Here is a 17,304-nt window from a genome sequence, read left to right on the forward strand (position 1 = left end):
GAGCACAGAAAAAGGAGAGAATCCCTTAGGCATTGCAGGTGTCCTCATCCACCAATATCTGTGGGGTAATAGATATCTAAGTTAGGTACTAAACTTAATCTGTCCTAGTTCTCTCGTTATAGACACTATAAACTTCCTCAAGGCCTAACGGGAGACTGTGACCATTCAAGTGGAGAACAACACAATATGCATATTCAATGACTATTCCCTTGAAGTGTCCAAACACAGGAAGGCCTTCAACCGCGATCTAATTGAACGGGCAATGGCACTGATTTGAAGACCCCAAGGAAGCATGGCACTTCTCAAAACTGAGAGATTTGATCATCACGGAATATACTGCTGGGGTGGAGCAGCCGCCATAACCAGACGGGGCACATACACAGCCCCGCGCACAACAGCAAACACGATCTTGGGAAGGATGGAAGAAGGCATGCAGGAAGCTCTAAGGATTGGGTCGATGGCAAGAGGATCCAGTGCAATAATGCTAGTGGGCTGCTCGATAACAGTATGTGCTCCTTCACTGGGAAGCCAAGTGTCCCCTAGCTTGAACATGTTGTCCTCCTGGGACTGCTGAACACTTTGGCCCAACAAATACACAAAGTCGAAGCCATAACGTCTCTTGGCCGCTAGTGATGGACATTGTCACACCTATTTGCAGGCTGAATCACTGAAATTTCTAAAACCGGTCTGCCGGGACGGGCCGCTATGATGGAGCTCGTCAGTCGGGGGTAACTTCTGGTCCCTACTTGTCTGTTGCAGGGCTGTGGCACTGCTCACGCACCATGGCTGGCATTCTTGACCCGGGAGTGCAAGCATGCAGGCATACAGGCGGCTGCAATGAGGTTGCCCCTGTCTGCTACCTTGAATTGGCTCTCTTTTGCTTTCAGAGTTGTATTGGAGTCATGTTGTTAGATTCCAATGTTTCACTGTTTGGTTGGTTTTGGGGGGGATTGTGGGTAATGGGAGGGAAACACTTCCCAAGATGCTAAGCCCTCGCAGGACAAGGCCATGGTTTTGAGTGACGCAGGTGCACAGGAGACGCTGTCCGATGATACTTAGCACGCAACGCTACGTCCATGCTTACGAGCCTTTAAGAACCGGGGATCAGATGTCTGTGGCAAAGCCCTCGCAGGACAAGGCCGCGGTGTTGAGCAATGCAGGTGTTTGGCGGCGATGGGTTTGCAGCGCAGATTGTTAGCGTGGATGACTTCACCCTCCATTCTGCGGCCGCAAGGTAGGAAGGTGCGGGGAGGGAGAGTAGCATTGCTACACTCCACGTAACTTCCCTGAGCTTGCGTCTGTCCCATTCTCCCTCTTGCACATGCGTTGTTCCCCCTAAAACTGTTCCACGCTTCCCCCGCCTGCACGCCCGCTCTTCTACCCTTCCCACGCTCACTCCCTTTGCAACGTAGGCCCTGCGCCCACTGCCTGGCGTGCCTAGTGCGTTACCTCACAACTTAGGCACAGTCCCCCTGTCTTTGCGCTGCATCCCCTCGTAACTTGTCGCCGCTACCCCGGCCTAGCGCATCCTTCACGTCGCTGCTCCCATGCAACTGTCTTCGCTCCCCTGGCCTAGAGCAGCCCCCTCTTCAGGCTCCCGCGTCCAGTGCATTGTTCCCTGTCTGTGTCTCGAATCCTACGCCCTTACGTTCTGTGACCATTGTATTGTCATTCCACTGCATTGTTTTCACTACTGTATTGTCATTCCACTGCACTGCATGCATTTCCTCGTACTTCTAGGTCCTTGTGAACTACCAGTGTTTGTGTTTTTTGTTTTGTTGGTTTACTATTGTATTGTATACGTGCTGCATCGCTTGCATTTCTCTTCTTCCCCTCTAGGGCACCTTTGACTTCCAGCTCTGTATTCTGTACTGTACTTGCCGTAAGTGCCTGGAAGTGTTACAGGCTGTTTGGCTGCAGACCCTGTTGGATTTATCTGCTGGACTGACTGCTGGATTCACTAACTTTGCTGCGGGAGTAGTCGGCAAGAGGAAGTGCCTGCTACTCGTAACGTGACGCTTTTAGACTACAAGAAGTAAATAGCTTCGTTTTGTTCCTCTTATTGTGTCCCGTTCCTGGGAGTCAGTGACTGGGAGTCAGTGTTTTTGCTTGTGCTGCTGGTCCTTTTCCAGTTTCACTCACTACCTACCTCTCTTTTTACAGCCACAATCCCTGGCGCTGCTGGGTGCCCCTCCCCCTTCTCATTGGGATTGGCGCGCTTTACTTGAAAACAGCCGTGCACACGCACCGCGCGTGCACCATAAGTGCCTGGAAGTGTTACAGGCGGTTTGGCTGTTCGGCTGGGCGGGTGGGCGAATTAAGAACATAATTCTTTATTTAGTTTGCTTAACCCTCCGTGCTGAGAAACTAGACCAGAATTAAGGTAGGATTAGTGTTTGTTAGTTTTATCAGTGTATGTAATGGTGTTTGGTAGTTTCATGATCTCTTTCTGAACCCCCTAAAATACACTGAAAACTGAATATTGTAAGGTTCCAGGCTTGTATAACTGCCTTACTCCTCCTTAAATATTACAAAAGATGGCAAGTGGCCTGAGAACTGGCAAGTGTTCAGGTATGGTGCTGCCTACTAGCATTAACAACGAGACCGAGAAATGTATTGCATCCTCTCTAAATGGTGATGTTGATGCTGGGAATATTAACTTTGATACACAGGACATGGTACCTAATACCCCAACTATCGTGTCCCCAGGTTCGCACAATGAAGGGAACTCGCTTAATAGCGATTTTGATATTAAAGCATTGGCTGACCTGGACTCTCGTATTAGATTATCTATTGGCCTGCTGACCCCACTTATTCCTAGAAATCGCGACTTACAAGAAAATGTATTTGGAAATGGTGCTCACCTTCCAATCTGCCAATCTCAACTGTAAACAATACTATTTGTGGTGCTGTTTCTGAATCATAACTTCCAATAAGTCCCGATCCTGGTATTCCCTACTCTCAGAATAATGGTAGCGAATCCAGTATGCCCCACACCCCTAAAGACCAAGAACCCTTCACCTTTCCAGTAATAATAAGAATACTTGATTTGTTAGATAAAGGGCACAATGTCACTCATTTAGAACTGAGAGACATCAAACATACTACGAGTGAGATCGTTTCCAACGTGACTAGGATGGAAGGTTTCATTCTCGCACTAGATGTTTTTTTTTTTAAATACCAAGACTCCCATAGAGGCTAAAAATAAGATCTTTCACGAACAAAGTACGCAATCTACAGAATCCTGTCCTGTTAACAAACTGGGCTCTGCTATTGAACCATCAAATTAATTTGATTTGCTACGAGGTGAACTAGTGACCATCAACTCTTCCTTAGTTGATTTTAAGAATAAGCTTGATTTACCAATCCCTATTTCCTCACAAGAAAAAAGGGTGACACCCGTTGATAGCCCCTCAGTCCTAATTAAACTTATGGACGAACAGAAACAGATCACAGGCTCTGTGAAATGTGAATCTGATTATATTGGCTACTCATCTAGAGGATTCCGCAAAAACCAAAAACACTGTGTCAAACGTGCTGAAAAAAACGTAGATCTGCCAACGAAATAATAAAACATTCCAAAAAAGAAAATTTGGTGATCCCGGACAGTGGCGGTGAGGATGCGATTGACGCAGCACAGCTTCTGTGGAATGTCAATCTCATCTGGGTGCTGACCATAAGAAAGAGGCTAAGATAAAAGAAGTCAAACTAATGCCAATTCCTTGCTGCCATCTTAAAACAGATTCAGCTGAACTACACGCAGAATATGCAAATAGAATATGCGATTGGCTCCGATAATACGAGTGAGATTGAAGGTGAAGTACTGAAAATCCAAAAAAATACTTCCCAACTACTTTCAGAGTGCTGGAAGGAAAAAAAACCTCCAATAGATCTAGTCTATCTCCCAACCACCTAACCGACCTAAATAAAGTATTTAAACAGCCTACTGTAGTAACAGCTAAAAAGGCTTCTTTGCTTTATTTGGAAACATAATTAAAAAATCCTGTGATTGTCCCAGCTACAAACTCTATCAATGTACCTATTACTCAAAATGGAAGAGGAAAGCTTACTTTTCAGAATGAGTTGGTATCTTGTTTTTCTGTTTGTTTTGTACATGAAATAGACAAACAACCATCGCAGAGCAGGAATCCTGTTGTTTCAAATATGCAAGAATCTATGCGTAACGCTCTAAAAGCTGGGATTCCTCCACTTGATATAATCAATCAGCTCTTAAATACACAAGCTTTTGGGAGCAAAATCAATGCTCATCACCATCCAACTCATTCATCGCTTGCAAATGCCCTATCTGATACTCAACCCAAGTCCTCGGAATCTGCTGATAGATCTCTGAGTGAAAATCTAACTAACTGGAAAAGCATTCTAAACCTCAATGACCACATGCCTGGAGTAAAGGACCTCTCCAATGTTGTCCTTACAGGTAGTACACAGTTGGCGCAAGATACCACTGCTGATGCTCGGCCTTTACTTTCTAATGCTAATAATAAGAAATGCATTAACATGATAGGGCTTGAAGGCAAGCAGGAAATATTATGTGGGGCTCGAATCAACAGAAAATATTTTTTAGATCTTCTTTATGTAATTCCGTCACTGAGAATTATAGCATCTAGCGATATTGATCGCATTGCATTAGCTCCAACTAATAATTTCCATATGACATGTCATCTGTTCTCTGAACATGTTTTGAAACTTATTTGGTCATATAGAAGGGAGCTTCATGAAATGGGATTTTTCATTATTTACATTTAATGATGAAAAATTGGCAGATGAATTTCTATATGTTAATCAGCGATTTGATTCAAAGGAGCAAAAAACGAATGGTGATTTGACAACTAGTGCGAAAAATTAAAGATTGTGTATATCTCAACTACTGACGATTGTCCGCACTAATAGTGAAATGGCATTGTTAGGATCACTGTTAAAAACAATATTTGCGGCAAATCCTGACTTACTTACATCATAAGTTAAGGAGAAGACAGTTCTTACTGTACTGTCATGGAACTTTTGCGGCTTTAGTAATATCTCGATTTGGCTTTCTACTCTTGTAAAATTACCATCAATTCTCTTGCTTCAAGAAATAATGAAAATGGATCCACTAGTTATCCCAGATTACCATTTATATTGCTCTCTTGCCTCTAAAGGTGTTGGAGGTAGGCAATTAATAATGCTGTTGCTTGTAGGATAACTTTGGTGCATTCATCTATTCATGTCTTAGCAGTAATTTTGTGCCTGAATAAGCATGAGGCAAATGTAATCCTAATCATTAATTTGTATTGTAATCCCTTGAAATACACTATACTGGAGATCCTCGATGATCTAGATTGTTGTTTTGATCAAGCTTCAACTCTCTACTCTAATTATGATACTATTGTAGATGGGGATTTCAATTCTCAATGTAATGGACTGCTTGCATATCATCATGTTCGTAATCAAGCTAGTACAAACAGCCGGAAAAGAGGAGCAGAATTCTGCGATTACTTTGAGAATTGGGGTATGTCATTTGTTAAATTCAGTAATTCTTCCAACATACATACCTGGAAAAGAGGTAAAACTGGTTCTGTGATTGATTTTTTTTTGTGTCCCCGACTCATTGTTAACAAGCATTGACTCTGCTAATATTGGGGATATTGCTTACAGCGATCATGCCCCTATTGCTCTTAATACTTCTCTTGTTACTGACCAATGGCATTCTAACCATTGTCTACTCCCGATTGAAATCAAAAGGGATAACATTTCCTTGAGATGGAATCCTACTTTATGTAGGAAGCTAGCAGAGCATGTGCAAAATCATCTTAAATGTGTGATTAATTGCGATTCAACTAATTCATACTTTATTGAATACTTGAATCTAATTATTAATGATTGCATTGAAGACGCTCTCAATCAATTTAGAACTAAAACACCTCCTTTTGGGATTCCTCTCAATCATAGATTCATTTACAAAATAAAAATGTTGAAAAGGTCTAAAAATCGTGATATTAGAAGGCTAGAATTAGGGAATCTACCGGTTCTGCAATATATGTTAAAAAAGAAGCGCATTGTTCAAGAATATAAATTTTATATTAAAGCAGTTCATCTCGAGCAATATAACGAGCAAAACTGCAAAATGATCAGAGCTATTTGTTGTCGCAATTCACGCGACATCTGGACTGCGCTTAAAAAAGGAAACGCACCAGTCAGACTAAACAAGTGTGAAATAAATGCCGAAACATGGATATCCTATGTTAAGAAAAAATATATACGCTACAAGCCCGTTTTGTCAAACCTAACGATGATACTGATCCCTCTCCTCCTTCTACCCATTTTGTTTGGTCCACGCATGACATCATGTGGGCCATTAAAAAATTGTCTAACTCCCGTGCTCCAGGCCCTGAGGGGATTCCATCTTGTGTCTACAGATCTGACCCCATTTTTTGGAGCAAGATTTTAAAGATCAAATTTGATAGTATTGCCCAAAAGGGTAATATTCCGATGTCATGGGTCATTTCTATTCTAATACCTCTCTATAAAAAAGGTGATTCCAGCTTACCTGAGAATTATAGACCTATCTCTCTGACAGACGCAGCGACAAAGGTTTTCTCTATTTTGGTCATCTTTGAGTTAGAAAAACATTTAGCCACCCACAAGATCTACTCTAAATGTCAAGTTGGATTTAGGCGCCAGATGGGAACAACTTTAAATGCCACAATAATGGCCCATCTGATTGCTGGAGTTAAAAGAAAGGAACTTAGTACCATATACATTGCCTCTATCGACATGTCTTCTGCATTTGATACAGTCAAGCGTCATATTCTATGGAATAAAATGCGTAAGTTTGGAATTCCAGAATATTTTATATATTGGATTACCAAATTTCACACCAACACATCATGCAGAATTCGCCTGACTCAGGGGGATCTCTGACTGAATCTGTTCTTCTTCATCTTGGACTAAAGCAAGGCTGCAATTTTGCAGCTCTGCTTTTCAATCTGTATCTTTCTGATATAGACGATCTTTGGGAATCAGCTATTACATATCCTGCAAGGCTATGCTCACTAAGAATACACTGGCTAGCCTTTGCAGACAACTTAATATTTTTGATTTAACCCCAGCTGGTCTTCAATGTAAACTAGACATATTTTCAAAGTTCGCCTATAACCATAATCTTGCACCCAATCCATCTAAGACCTGCATCATGATTTTCAAATCCAGCAAAAAACTTAAGAAATTTAGCTGGAGTATTGGTGATATCCCTATACATGAACTAAAAGAGACTGGGCCTCATTCCGAGTACGGCGCTAACCAATGGCGCTATTAACGCCTTGGTTGATGCTGTACCCGGACCGGCAGCGCCGTGGTGGATGGCGGAATCACCACCCCATTCCAAGGTTGGCGGGGCGGTAATTCCCCATTCACCAAGGCTCTTCCCCATTCCCAAATGAGCCCCCATAGGGCTCAATGGGAATGGGGAAGATGCAAATAACGGTGACCGTTCATTACGGTCACCGTTATTGGCTTGGAGGCCCCTTTGCGCCCTCGACTTTAACACCTGCTCAAAGCAGGCGTTAAGGGCGAGGGCGCAGAGGGAACTCGGAGTATGGCGGTAAGGGATTACCGCCACCGGTCTCGTTACCGGTGGCCGCTATCCCTTACCGCCATACTCGGAATGAGGCCCACTATCTATTTGGGTTACCGCCTGAGTAACGTGACTACCATTAACTCATGGGTAGATTACCTAAAGCAAAAAGCCAGACCTCTCCTGAGTCAAATGAAATTCATTTTCTCTAAATTCTGCAAATTTTCAATCATACCGCTACTTGAATTCTTTACTTTAAAAGTAGAACCAATTCTCTTATATGCATTGGAAATTTCTCTTGGTAGCCTGCATAAACAACTGGATTCATTACAGAGCAGCATGGTTAAAATAGCTCTGCGTTTGTCGCCAACAATTCCGAATTGTATTATTAGACACGAGATGGGTCTCACTTCCCTATCCACTAGGTTTACTTGGCGTGCCCTATCTAACTACTCCAAAATTCTTAACTGTCCCGATAATACAATCTATCAAGATTTTTTTGATTTCAAAAAGGGATGCTCTTCAAGTTCTATTACCAGTTATTATGCAACCATGGATAAAACTCTAACGAGCTTGAGTGTTGATAATGATGATTTCTACAGGCGTCCGAACTATGTAAAACAAAAGCTATTTGAGAATGATTGGTGTAAAACCATTGATGAAATTGCTACATTGAGCAAATACAAAGAATATGCGAAATTTCCTCATAAAAGAGATGGTTGTAGAGACTATCTTAGGATGTTTCCATGTAACATAACTAGAATGTAATATATGCGCTTCAAATTAATCAGTATCACACTCTCGAACGGACAAAGTACTGGGGAACAGGAAAAGAAAATCAGGGCATCTCTAATTGTCGGTTCTCTAAATGCACAGAACAGAATGAAACCTTAAAACACCTGATTCTATAATGTCCACACTTTAGGGATGTAAGGACAAAGCCTTTTTTAAGATCTATTAATGTGAACTATGTAGATTGTATGGTCTCACTTCGGAGTCGACTTGTGCAAGGAAATGAGAAAGCATTAATTTTTGGTTTAGTTGATTTTCTAAAAGTTGTTGAAAAAGAGATTTTGTTACTTTAATGTTATATTTATCATTTTTTTATTTTAAAATTGCTTTCAATTTATGTGTTTTTAACAATGTAATGTTTTGAAAAATTATTCGATTATGTATTGATGTGTAATTTTGTAAAGGTTCTTTGAACCACATACAAATAAAAAGAAAAAAAAACAAAAAACAAAAAACTGTACTTGCATTCTCACACCTTTGAGTTCCATTGTAGTGTACTTTCATTGCTTGCACTGTTTTCTCTACTCACGCTAGGACCCCGAAAGGCTCTAGTGTTCTTGTTCTGCGGTGTACTTACCTGCTGCCCCTCTTTGTTATGCGACCCCCCATGTGCCTCCCTCTTGTTTACCCCAGCGTGTGTCCCCCCTCTCTCTTGGGTTGTCCCCCCTTACTCTCCACCTGCACCCTTTATGCTGCTCTCTGTCTCCCCTATCTTCTCTAACTGATATTCTATTGACTATCCTATCCCTCTCACTAGGTCTGGTAGGAAGAAGCTCAAAAAGGACATCCTGGTCTCAAACCTCGGCCTCCCTATCGCTGATACCTACACAAGTGCTTCCTCCAGACAGACCCTCACTGACATCCTATTTGTCGTTCCCTCTCCAGGCCTATGGACCCCCCATATGGTCTCTGTTCTCTCTCCTTTTTCCTTCTCTCCTATTAATGGTGGGTCACCTGGTGGGAGGCCCTTCTGGCCCCCTTCCACTCCTCTAAGACCATCATTAATGTTTACTTGAAAGGTACCATCTTGGTCCAGGACCCTCAGGCCAATCTCCTCCTTTTTTCGAAAGTTGCTTCCCACATCTTATCAACTTTCTTTCTTCTCCTGCCTCTCCTATCTACCCCTCTCTGGCTCCTCTGCCGCCTCCTTCCGCCACCACCTCTCTGGCACCCTCCGCTGCTTCTTTGGCTGGTCTGCCGCCTCCTTCCTCTGCCACCTCTCTGGTACCCTTCGCTGATTCTGTGGCCGGTCTCCCTTCTCCTCCCTCTGCCACCTCTCTGGCACTCTCTTCTTCCTCTCTGACTACACTGCCATCTCCTCCTTCCGCCTCTGCACACTCTCAAGCACTTCTAACAGTTCTGCAGGGCATATCTCATGCCTGTACCCCTCCACAGAAGTCTTGAAAAGGTGGCAATCTGTTCCACGTCGCTCCACTGTCAAACGTTCCCTGGACATCTGCCGTCGCCTGGAAGAGCTTGATTTGGATTTACTCGGTCTCACCGACACTTGGTTCACGGCCAGCTCTATCACAAGTGTTGACACTGTCCTCCCTGATAGCTACAAGATCCTCTCTGAACCCAGACCTAACCGCCCTGGCGGGGGAATAGCCCTGATCTTCCCAGAATGGATCCCTGCTTCTGTCATTCCTATGCAGGCCTACTCCACCTTTGAATGCCTCATCTGCAGGCTCTCTATCCCTCCTGGTCTCTCTCTCACTGTGGCCACCATCTACAGGCCACCTGGCCAGGTCGCCCTCTTCCTCTCCGAGTGGGCTGACCTCTCCTCCTCCCTCCTTTCCTCTACCTCTCACCTTCTCCTCCTCAGGGACCTTAACATCCACTTCATCCACTTGGATGCTACAAGCCCCTCCTGGGGGCTCTTACGCAACCTATGTGACTCTCTCTCTCTCTCTATTCTACCTTCTGGCCGACTCACTTTTCAGTGCAGGGCGCACCCTGGATGTTCTGATCTCGTCAGACCTCCCCCTCTCCAAACCTCTTACCACTCCTCTCTCTTGGACTGACCACGTTCTTCTTTCCGCTCACTTGTCACTCTCTTCCCCTTAGGTTAAGCTGACCCCAGTACTTCCTCCCACCTTCTCAGTCATCCGGCCCATGAAGCATGTGTCAGTGGAGGCTCTCCTCCTCCTACACCTTTGACTGACACACTCTGACACAGCCCTTTCAAACCTTCATCTCTCTATCTCTAACACTCTTGATGTCCTTGCCTCTGTCATGAGGATACTTTTGAAGCCTGCATCCAAGTGCAGCCATTGGTACGATTCTGACCTCGCCACCCTTAAGTGCAAGTGTAGGGTGGCTGAGAGGAAGTGGAGGGCATCAAGCGCTTCCTCTGAAAAACTGGCATGTCACCTGCTCCAATGGCAATACAGGCTCTCTCTCCTCTCTAAGAAGAGAGCCTACATCCAAGCTCACGTCTCTGTGACCCCTAACAACTTGGCCAAACTTTTCAAAATCTGCAAGGAGCTGGCCAATCATGCTGCAATCTCTACCTCTCCTTTCCCCTTGTAGGCCCTTTGCATGGCTTTGGCATCTCATTTACCACTAAAACTCAGGACATCCTGTCTACTCTCTCTTCGTCTACCTCCTCCTCCTCTCCCACTCCAGCGCCTTCTCTGGCCGTTTCTCCGCTTCCTTTCTTCACCTTCCCAGGTTCACTCCCGACAATGTTTCTAGACCAGTCGAATCTATGAAATTCTTGTCAAAGCAGGTGCTCCCTTGGTCGTCCAGGACCATTAAGGACCACATCAACACCCTTGCTCCAGTGTTGGCCCGATTTCTGCAATCACTCTTTTGCCACTGGAACCTTCCCCTTCCCCCTTAAGCATTCCCTTGTGGACCCACTTCTTAAGAAGCCCTCTGTAGATCCTTCCTCTCGGGCAAACTATCGCCCAATCTCCATCACTCCTTTCCTGGGATAACTCCTGGAAAATCTGGCCATCTCGCAGCTTAATCTACATACTGAATCTGTTGCTGTCTCCATGACTACAAGTCTGACTTCAGAGCAGCCAGAAGCATGGAAACTGCTCTCCTGAACACCCGTCAAGACTTGCTCTCCAATCTTGACTCTCACCTTCCTTCTGTCCTCATTCTCCTTGATCTATCCTCTGCTTTCGACATGGTCAACCATGCCATCTTGCTCAATCGTCTCCGTGACAACCTCGGTATCTCTGGTCAGGCTGTTGCCTAGTTGACCTCCTTTCTCACCGATCGACCCTTCCAGGGCCAACTTGGATCTTTCCTCTCTTCTATCTCTCTCTCTACTTGTGATGTTCCCCAGGGGTCTACCCTCTCTCCCTGGCTTTTTTTTTTTCCAACAACATTTTATTGATTTTTACAAGGTAGGACATTACATGCAACAACGCAGTACAGGTCAATATGAGCGTTAATTAGAGCTTTTATAGTCTATTTCGAGTTGCAGGGTGGAGGAGAGATTGGGTGGATCCTGAATGCGGCGGTTGGGCGGGCGAGATCTGGGTGATTATTCCCCTCTGCTCTGGAGTGTTCGAGGACCGGTCGGGGATCAGTAGAGAGGACTGCATTGGAGCCATCTGGTGAGAGGCGGTCTTCTAGTGAGGGTTGGGTATTTGGCCGCATAGTCAAGGAAGGGGTCCCATATGTTTAGGGTTCTAAGTAAGGAGTCAGAGCGTATTGTAGTGATTTTTTCCGCTACTGCGATCTCCCAGCATTTGGCCCACCATAGGGCAATTGAGGGGCCACCTTTGTCTTTCCATAGGCGAGCCATTGCGATCTTCGCGGCCAGTAGTAGATGGTTGCAGAGGCGGGCGATATGGCCTGAGATTGGGAATGTTCCATCGCCGGTTTCGCCCAGAAGGACGATGCCTGGGTCCCATGGATTGAGAGGCCGGTTATTTCCTTTATGTATTTCAGCACCTCTTTCCAATAAATTTCTGCCTTTGGGCATGTCCATACTAAGTGGTAGAGGGAGCCGGGGGATTGGCAGCCTCGCCAGCATGAAGCGGGAAAATCCGGGTTGGCTTTATTGATTTGTGTGGGGGTGATGTAGTATCTGAAGCACAGCTTATAGCCTCCTTCTTTGTTTGTGACACATTGCGAGCTTTTATGTAGTCTGGTCCAAATTTGCTCCCAACTCTCTACTGCAATTTCCCGGCCGATATCCTTTTCCCACTCCGTCATATATCTTTCTTTCTTTGCTGGGTCCGATCTGTCGAGAAGTCGGTATATGGTGGAGATTCTCCCTTTGTTGGTCGGGGAAGTTAGCGTGAGTTCCAGGGCTGTTGGCTCTCTCGAGCATTTGTCTCGTGTCCCTCTGTGGGACATCCAATGTTTGATTTGCAAGTATCGGAATCTTTCCCGTTCACCCACTCCGAATTTCGTTTTACACCTTTCGAAGGTGATGGGGGAGCCCTCTTCCATGAAGTCGCTGGTTTATGCCAGGCCTCCTGCTATCCATGCGTGGAAGTCTCGGGGCGGGCTACCAGGGGAGAAGTCTGGGTTGTTCCAAATGGGAGACATGGGTCCCAGGTAGCTGCGAAGTCCCCATTTCCGCGCTGCGGTTTTCCAGCACTGGGTTGTTGTGGTTGTGGCCGACAATGGTCCTGAGTTGGGTTGTGGTTTGAGTGATGGCAGATGTGGGAGATCTTGCAGTGGGACCGGGCACCAGGATTCTTCGATTTGACGCCATAATGGTGGGTCTGCTTCTTGCACCCAGGCAAAAGCGTGGGATAGTTGAGCCGCTAGCGAGTATCTGGCCAGGTCAGGGACTCCCATTCCACCTAGGGGTTTGCTTTTTGTCATGATTCGCTTGTTGATCCTGGGCCTCTTCCCTCCCCAGAAAAATTCCATTAATTTCTTCTGTAGTGCTCGTGTGGCTGGGGGTGGGATTTGCAGAGGTAGGGAAGTACATTGGTATAACCATCTGGGTATTAGGTTCATTTTCACGGCTGAGATTCGACCGAACCATGAGATTTCTTGTTGTTTCCATCTTTTGAGGTCGTTGTGCAGCGCCCTGAGTAATTGTGGGATGTTTTTTGTGTATAGGCGTGCTGGATTTCCGGTGATCTGTACTCCGAGGTATTCTATGGCGTCTTTGGCCCAGGGAATCGGTGAGAGTGGGGCGAGCGCGGCCTCATCTAGTTGAGATAGATTGATGGGGAGGGCTGAAGATTTTGTTAGGTTGACTTTGAATCCTGACATGGTGCCAAATGACTTAATCTCTTTCCATAGGGTCCCCAGGGAGGTTGGGAGGTCCGTCATCGTTAGCATAACATCGTCAGCGTAGAGTGCAATTTTATACTAGCGGTTTCCCACCTGGATGCCTTTTATGGTTTCGCTTCGTCTGATTCTGGCAGCGAAGGGCTCCATGGATAGGGCGAAGACCAGGGGCGAGAGCGGGCATCCCTGTCTGGTGCCTCTAGTGATGCGGATGTGGTCGGATCTCGAGCCGTTAAGTTGGAGTTGTGTGGTGGGGATTTGATAGTTGGACATGACCCATGCTGTGAAGTTGGGGCCGAAGCCAAAGCCTTGGAGGACTTCGTGCATGTATCCCCAGTCCACTTGATCAAAGGCTTTGTGGGCGTCTAGTGAAATTACAGCCATTTCTGTTTTGGATTTATGGGCCCCTTCAATTAGGTTTAGTACTCGCCGAATGTTGTCGTGGGTCCCTCTGCCAGGGATGAATCCTGTTTGGTCACGGTCGATTAGGCTTGGGAGAGTTGGGCCCAGTCTTCTGGCTAGCACTTTGGCAAAGATCTTCCCGTCATTGTTTAGTAGCGATATGGGCCGATAGGAATCTGGCAGTTCGGGGTCTTTTCCGGGTTTGTGCAGCAGGATCGTAATTGATTCGGCCATGGATTTAGTGACGGTTTTCGTAGATAGGAAGGAATTGAATAAGGAAGTAAGATGTGGGGCTAGGACTCTGACGAATCTTTTGTAAAAGGTTGCGGTTAGGCCGTCTGGGCCTGGTGCGGCGGGTTTGAGAGTTTTGATGGCTTCGATAATTTCTTCTATTTCAATGGGGGCCTCCAGGTGCTCCAGGAGGTCAGTGTTGCGGGGCGGTAGAGTGCTTAAGTATTCTGGAAGGTCTTTTAGATTTAACGGAGCGCTGGACATTATAGAGGTATGGTATCTCAGTAGTTCATTTATTTTCTCCGGTTGGGCGAAGAGCAGTTTTCCATTTTCCCCTCGTAGTTTGAGTATGTTGTTCCGACTCCGGAGCGCTCTTAGCTTCTGTACTAATATTCTATTTGCTTTGTTTCCTTTGGCGTAGTAAAATTGCTTTGTGTACGCTAGGGATTTGGCTGTTCGGTCGGCGCAGTGCATTTCCAAGGCTGTCTTTGCCTTCCTCAGGGCTCGCTCGGTTTTTCTTGAGTATTGTCTTTTTAGCTGTGACTCATGGAGGGCTACTTCCTTTTCTAATTTGGAGGAGGCTATGTTTGAAATTCTTCGCTGTTCCGCTCCGGCCCCTATTAATACGCCCCTGACTACCGCCTTCATGGCATCCCAGATTGTGCTGATGGGGGATGTTTGTGTGGTGTTCTCTTCAAAGTATTTTATAAATGAGTCCTCGACTTCGGCCCTTATACTCATGTCTAGGAGGAGTGAGTCATTCAGTTTCCAGTACCTTTGTGGGGGGGATTTCTGGCCTGAGATGGCTATATTTACAGATATCGGGGAGTGGTCAGAGATCATGCGTGTGTGGATATCTGTGTTGATGACACAGGGGACGAGGATGCCGGGGATTAAGATTAGGTCTATTCTTGAGTATCCCTTATGAACGTTGGAGAAATGTGTGTAATCTCTTGTGGTGTCGTTTTGTATTCTCCAAGCATCTACTGTCTCTGTTTCTCTGAACAGTTTAAGTAAGGCGAGGGCCTGGGTGTAGTCGTTGTTCGTGGCGGGAAGAGATTTGTCCAGCACTGGGTTGGGGATGGTATTGAAATCACCGCCGATGAATAGGTGGCCTTCACGGAAGGATAGGATTGTTGGTAAAATGTCGTTGAAGAACTTGCTTTGGGTGGAGTTGGGGCCGTAAATTGATGCTAATGTGATGGGAAGTTCTTCGAAGATGCCTTTGAGAAGTAGGTAACGGCCTTCTGGGTCTCTCTTTATTGTGATGTTAAGGAGAGGAATTTTGTCGCTGAGCAGGATTGCCACCCCCCTTTTCTTTGAGCCAGAAGTGGTGAAGAAGGATTGTTTGTATCTCTTGAATTTTATGCGGCGTTCATCCTCTGCGAGTAGATGTGTTTCCTGCAGTAGGACAATGTCTCCGGCCAGTTGTCCCAGGCGGTGTTCCACCGATCTGCGTTTCCTTGGAGAGTTCATCCCCTGGATATTCCAGGAGAGAAATCTTAACTCACTTATGTTAGTCATTATTAGCGGCGAGGCGTCGCGGATGCATCGTGGGATTTGTCCCTGAGCTGCTCTGTGGGATTTGAGTGCGACCTGTTGAGTGGAGCGAGTTGTGGGCTTGATTTCGAATGTTGTTGCATGTTGTGTTGCGGAGTCTTTGGATGGCTCTGGGGACGGTGTATAACCGTGCTGCGTGAAGCATTCTTGTGCATTTCCTAACTTTTCCTGTATCAGTTACTTCTTTCCCACCGTTGAACTGGTAGGTGAAACTTCTACCTATTGCCACTGGGGAACTTGTGGCACCAATGCGCTCGTTGTGGCCAACCGGGCCGTCGAGGTGAACCGGGTGCAAGCTCGTCGAAGGACCTGCCTCTGTGTGTGAGCGCCTGATTTGCTCGCGATGATATCAGAGGGTCTCGGTGCTTTATTTGGTCTTATGGGATCGTTGCTTGAGGCAGCCATTGTTTTCTGGATTGGGGAGATGCCGCTGTGTGCTCAGCCCCCGTCGCCATCTTTTTTCCGGGGGCCTCTGAGTCTGCGCCGTCTGTTGGACTTGGACCATGCCCCTCCTGGGGAATCGTCTCGGGGAGGGTGAGCTGGTTCTTCCGGCACTGCGCTGGAGTCGTCCCTGCTTATGCCCATGAGTTTCTCCGCTTCTCTCAATGACTGTATTTGTCTCTGCGTTCCGTCCCATTTGAATTTCACTGAGGTGGGAAAGCCCCAATGGTATGGGATTTTCTTCTCTTGTAGCCAGGTTGTCAGGGGTCGCATTGCTTTCCGTTTCAGGAGTGTTGCGTTCGCCAGGTCTTGATACAGGTAGATTGTGGACCCTCTGAAGGTGATCTGTCTCATTTGCCTTGCTTCACGCATAATGTCCTCTTTTACCTGGAAGAAGTGTATTCTAGCCAAAACATCCGGGGGGAGAGTAGAAGTTTTCCTTGGAGTGGTTCTGTGCACCCGGTCCAGTTCTAGGGGGGAAGCGTCTGGGAGGGTGATAATGAATCGAAAGAGATCTGATATGTAGGCTTTCAGTTCTGGTTCCGGAATAGTGGTCGGAATGCCTCGGACTCTGATGTTGTTTCTCCTTGATCGATTTTCAAAATCCTCCTGTTTTGTCTCCAGGATGTTACATCTTGCTTCAAGGGCAGCTATTCGGTCCTTGTTATGTTCATCTTCGAATCTTTGGTCACAGACTTCTGCTACGATTTCGGCGGTTCGATGTTCCACTTCACCCATTCTTTTGTCAAGAGTATTTATTTTCTTGGTGATTTCCTCGGAACTTTTTTGGATTTCCCTGGTTAGGGCTGCCAATAGGTCCTGCAGGTCAGCTTTGGTAGCAGCTTGAGGCAAAGTGGGATCTGTTTCTGCGGCTGGTGCAGTGTTATTTTTCATAGTATCCTCCGGTGGGTCGGCTTTCTTAGATCTTTCGGTGGCGGCAGACGCCATGAGGGTAATAATGTCAGATTGTTTTGGTGTCTTCCCGCTTTTAGACATTCTCGTGGGGAATTGAGGAAAGTGAGGTGCTGCAAACTAGATGTTTTCGTGCGATTTTAGGGCCGGGTCACTGGGTTTGCGGCAGTGGGGAG

Source organism: Ambystoma mexicanum, chromosome 2p (assembly GCF_040938575.1).
Source record: "Ambystoma mexicanum isolate Mex_15411 chromosome 2p, UKY_AmexF1_1, whole genome shotgun sequence".
Classification (NCBI taxonomy): Eukaryota; Metazoa; Chordata; class Amphibia; order Caudata; family Ambystomatidae; genus Ambystoma; species Ambystoma mexicanum.